Consider the following 5,783-nt stretch of genomic DNA (forward strand, 5'->3'; position numbering starts at 1 on the left):
TGTTTACTGATCATAAGAGCCTGCAGTATGTGTTTACTTAGAGGGAGTTGAATATTAGATAGAGGAGGTGGTTAAAGTTGCTAAAAGATTATGTATGATTATGTTATATCATTCAGGCAAGGCCAATCTAGTGGCAGATACCTTTAGTAGGATGTCTATGGGCAGTGTGGCTCATGTAGAGAAAGGTGAGAAAAAGTTAGCTCGTGATGTGAATCATTTAGCTAGACCGGGTGTTAGGTTGCTTGATTTATTTGAGGGGAATATCTTGGTGCAGAGTAGTTCTGAATCCTCTTTAGTTTTGGAAGTGAAGGAGAAGTAAGACACAGATTATAGTTTGGTCAGATAGAAGAAGTCAGTTAAGGACCAAAAGGTAGAGGTTTTCTCCCAAGGGAGTGATGGTGTATTGAGATTGCAGGGTAGGTTGTGTGTTTTGTATGTTAGTGATCTAAAGTAGAGAATTATGGTTGAAGTGCATGGCGTACGATATTCTATTCATCCCGACACTAGCAAGATGTACCACAACTTGAGGGAAATCTATTGGTTGAGTGGTATGAAAAAGGAGATAGCTGAGTTTGTAGCAAAGTATGCAACGTTCCAATAGGTTAAGGTAGAGCACCAAAGACCGGGTAGTGTGATGCAAGAGTTTCGTATACCTACTTGGAAGTGGGAAGAGGGGAATATAAATTTCGTGACTGATTTACCTCTTTCGCGTCGTTATCATGATTCTATTTGGGTAGTTGTGGATAGGTTGACTAAGTCTATGCATTTTTTCCCAGTGTATACATCTTATATAGCTGAGAATTATGCTAGATTGTATATTCGGGAGTTAGTCAGGTTGCATGGAGTTCCCTTGTCCATCATCTCAGATAGGGGTACTCAGTTCACTTTGCAGTTTTGGAAAGATTTCTAGAAGGGTCTTGGTACCTAAGTTCATTCGAGTTCTATTTTTCATCCGCAGATAGATGTCAGGCTGAGAGGACCATCCAGACTTTAGAAGATATGTTGAGGGCGTGTGCCCTTGATTTCAAAGGTAGTTGGGATGAGCATTTGCCATTGATTGAGTTTTCCTATAACAACAGTTATCATGCTAGCATCAAGATAGCACCATTTGAGGCCTTGTAAGGAAGGAGATATAGATCACCCATAGGTTGGTTTGAATTGGGTGAAGCTTCTTTGGTTGGGCTTGATGCAGTATTTGAGGCTATGGAGAAGGTAAAGTTGATTATAGAAAGGTTAAAGACAGAACAGAGTCGTCAAAAGTCATATACCGATATGAGGAGAAGAGATCTTGAGTTTGAGGTGGGTGATTTGGTGTACTTAAATATTTCACCCATGAAAAGGGTGAAAAGGTTTGGAAAAAAGGGGAAGCTTAGTCCCCGTTATGTTGTCCCTTATAGAGTTTTGATCCGTGTTGGGAAAATAGCCTACGAAGTTGAGTTGCCCGTAGAGTTGTCAGCTATTCATCCTATTATTTTCATGTCTCCATGCTTAAGAAGCATATTGGTGATTCCGTTGTAGTGAATCCTTCAGAGAGTGCTGATATTCAGAACAGTCTTTTATTTGATGAGGTTTCCACTGAGATCCTAGATTTCTAGATCCGTAGACTGAGGAACAAAGAGGTTCCCTTGGTCAAAGATTTGTGGCGGAACTAGTTAGTTGAGGGCGCTACTTGGGAGATAGAAGCAGACATGCGAGCCAAGTACCCACACCTCTTCTTCGTGAGTTCAGATCAAGCCGAAGGTATTATTCTTCCTTAATTTAGCCCTTCTAATCTAAAGTTCAGCTATGTATCTATTATTACATGAGTTCTTGCAATTTCCGAAGTATTCAAGAGTTTAGAAAGATATGTAACCCGCTTAGCAAATTGCTTCAGCTATGTGTACTCAGTTTTCTCTGTGTTCTTAGTCTAACTAGCGATATTCAAGGAGGAATATTTCCAAGGGGGAGATATTGTAAGACCCCGCAAAGTTTCCTCATAGTCTGAGCCTTTAGAGCATGTCAAGTGAATTATAAGTCCTACCCTAAAAGATTTAGGAGTCACTTCCAAAGTAATTAGTGTTTAAACCTTATAGAATTTTCCTAAAAATGACTTTTTATCGTGTGGGAAATTGAATTAACTTTCAAATGATACCCATGTCGTTGAAATCCGACATCGAAAGAGAAAGATATGGCCATTTTATAGAAAGCAGTAAAATCGCCCAGGTGCGACTGAGAGGGCCGACGGACCGTCGATCTTGCTATGGACCGTTGCTCAAGCCATCGTAGAGAAGGCAGTGAGGCCCCATTCTAGTTGCGTGCGATGGTAAGGGTTGACGGACCATCACACCCATCGTCGCAAGTGAGGCAGTGAACCAAGTTCTGGCCCAAGTGCGACGGACAGGACCGACGACCGTCGGGCCCTCGACGAACCATCGTACCCCGCCGTCGCACATCCCGATCAATAATTATAAGTCATTTTTGAAAGGGAATTTTGATCTTTTTCCACCCTCTCCACATCTAGATATATCAAATTCAATACATAAACATTATATTCTTCTATAACATTCAAAATTAGGGTTTTCTCTCAAGATTAACCCTCAAGAGTAAATCCAAATCTTTCTCCAAAAACCTTAAGATTCAACCATAGTTTCTACGAATTGAGTTAAGAATCAAGGTTCCCAATGCAAAGGCTTCAAGAACTCTCACTCAAGAGTTCCAAAAAGAGTCTCAAGCAAGTTGTTGACCTACAAGTATTATCTAAGGTATGCGGGGTTTGAACAAGGACACTTCTTTCGTCCTTGTTCCCAAAAGTTGTTTTACTTATGAGAATATATGATTTTATATGTTTTCTATGAAATTGAAGTATGGGTTTATACCCTATGTTGTTATTCCTTGAGATTTTAATAGTTCCAATGTTCTAGAAATTAAAGTACATGAGTATGTTGAGATTTTAAGGCAAAATGTTGAAAATTCCAGATTTCTATATGATTTATGAATCTTTATGACATCTACTATGCGCTTTGATGAGTCTTAACTTGAGATTTTACTATGGGTCATTAAGCCCTACTTGAGGTTTGCAATTTTATGAACTTTTGTTCTATAAGCAGCCATGAATTGAGTACTTTCATATTATTGAGAAAGATTTGGCCTTTCAGTCATAATAGAGTTGAAATCCTCATTGAATATTATTTAAAGCAAATAGAAATATGTTTTGGTCTTCATTATAGACCCTTGAGTTATTTGGAGGTGGATTTCCTAGGATTTCTAAGATAAGTATGGGAGTAGTATTTAGCACCAAGTTGGGTATGATTCCAAGGTCTAATATCTTAGAACTACGTGCCACAGTAGGTTCGAGATTTATGGGCCCAAGTTCGAGATAGTGATCATTAAAGATGAGGTTTTACTCTGATGGCAAGTATAGAATAACTCTCCCCAACGTGGGCAACACATTGGACTCCATGTAGCTCACATAGTTTATGTCGGTTAGAAGAAACTTTTGAGTTTTAAGTGTCCCGAGTCTAAAAAAGTTCTATAGTTCCCAAGTGTTAAAAGTTCCTAAAAGTTCTGAGTCCTTAAGTTTTAAAGAAGTTTTACTCTCCACAAGATCAAAGCATGAGTTTGAAAGTATTGTTTAAAGCTTCCTTTAGCCTTCAAGTACTGAGTATAAGAGGAGAGTATGGATTTTAAAGTTAAGTATAATGACTCACGAGATTTATGTTACATGCTTCACTATTCATGATTCATGAGTTTTATATTCTAGACTTATTCAAGCCATGTGAGTCATTCCTATTTGCATGCATGATTTTATTAAAGAGTATTGATATTGTTTAATGAAAATGCATACACCCCCATATACTCAGTACATTCCCAAAGTATTGATCCATATATACGTCTATGTGCTATATTGTCTCATAATGTAGGTATAGGTGCTCAGTCCCAGCAGTGACAGTGATCTCCGAGCATCTCATCTATATCCTTGTCCTTGGTGAGTCCTCATGGCTCGACGACTTATACTTTTAACTTTTCTGCTTTCATAGTGTTTTGAGTTTTACTTTCAGCTCATTGTGAGTCAGTTGGGGGTCTGTGCCAATGGCTGTCCAGTTTAAGTAGTAGAGGCTTTGTTAGACTAGATTGTCAGTTGAAGTTGTGTTCTAGCCTATCAATATTTTTGTTATCCAGACATTATTTCCAGTTATTTTGGATTATAGTTGACATAGTAAGGCATCATTGCTTAGCTTATTTATCCTAAAGCAAGTGTTAGAAGTAGTAAAAGGCTCAAAGGGTTAGCTTAGGGCTACTTGTAGACTTAAGCATCGTGTGACGTCTCGGGATGAGATTTCGGGGTGTTATATTATTACACTTGATAGGAGCCTCACCCTTGAGAGGTATTATGAATATTTTAGTCTTCCATTTTGTAATAGCTATATAAGGAACATGTTAGGGATTCTCTAATTAGTTTTTGAGGCTGTTGTAAGTCATAAGGCACCAAATAACATAAGTCCTCTCCCCTTTGAGGCACCAAAACTGAAACTAGGTCAAGAACTAGTGTGGAATCACTAGTAATTGTGTTTTGCTTGAAAACGTCGATGCTTGAGAGGTGGAATCTGATCTTGTGTCACGTAAGAGATAGGTTTTTATTGTGTGTGGTGTTAAGGGTCCAAGAGTGTAATAAGCTCTTGGGTTCTTAAGGTTATACCAATCAATTGTCTATCTCTCTATCCATTTCTTTATTATAATCTTGTATTTGTGTAGTTCTTTTTTTCTTGTAAACTCAAGCTTGTTTCTTATTGTTGTTATCATATTCTTCTTGTTCATCATCTTATTATTGGTTAAATTAGTTTGGGTTGGCTGAAAATAGGTGTTGAACACCTTGAATATTGTCATTCTTGTATTGTATTCTTGAATTCGAGTGTGGTCTCCAATCGGTCCTAGGATCCTTGTGATTTTTGGACTATTTTGGAATGTATTTGTGTCTTCCAAATTTTTATTGTATCATTTGGTATCAGATCATGTCTTGATCTTGTTCCCACAAGATCAATCTTGGGCTCGTAAACTTGAAAATAAATAAAAAATTGTTGAAAACTGAAAATTTCAGAAAAATAGCAATCTGTCCATTATTATTGTCTTGGCCGAAATTGTGTTATTGTGGTGTTCTTGGATGAGATTTGTTTCTAAGTCTAGGTATAAGAGTCTTTAAACTGTCTTGTGTGTTTGTAGTGTTAGTTTTGTTCTTCAGTAACACTTTGAGTCAATCTAAACTTGAGCTTGAATTGTTAATATTATTATTGTAAACAAGGTGTGGCCAATTGGATGTTGTTGTTATTCTAGCCTTGACCGAGTTTAAGGATTTGTGTTGTGGTTGTAGATCTTGAAAGGTTATTGTTGTTCTTGAAAATTTATTGTTGTGTTCTTGTTGTTCATCACAGCCTTCACCCCTTGTTAAGACCAAAATACCACACTAAAAGGACTTGGCCATTTGTTAGAGGTTTTGTAGTTGACCTTGCTTTTGTGGAATTGTTGTTATTATTGGAGATTACTGTTGGTTGTTCTTGTTGTGTTTATTGTGTTTTTCAAGTCCTTCATCATATTCTTCACCTGGTTAATATTAAAGTGAACATAGATCTTCAAAAGGTGAAAGACAAGGTATAGTACTTGTTAAGTCTTGAAAGACCCCTAACTACCAAAAGACTTTACATCACATCTCACCCACTTTCCATAAAACAAGGGTCCATGTTTTAAGGAGAAGTACAAGTCTATTAAAAAACTTTTGAGTCTTGAAATTTGAATTGAAAAAGGAGCTCCAA

The sequence above is a fragment of the Capsicum annuum genome, chromosome 5 (genome assembly GCF_002878395.1).
Source record: "Capsicum annuum cultivar UCD-10X-F1 chromosome 5, UCD10Xv1.1, whole genome shotgun sequence".
Classification (NCBI taxonomy): domain Eukaryota; kingdom Viridiplantae; phylum Streptophyta; class Magnoliopsida; order Solanales; family Solanaceae; genus Capsicum; species Capsicum annuum.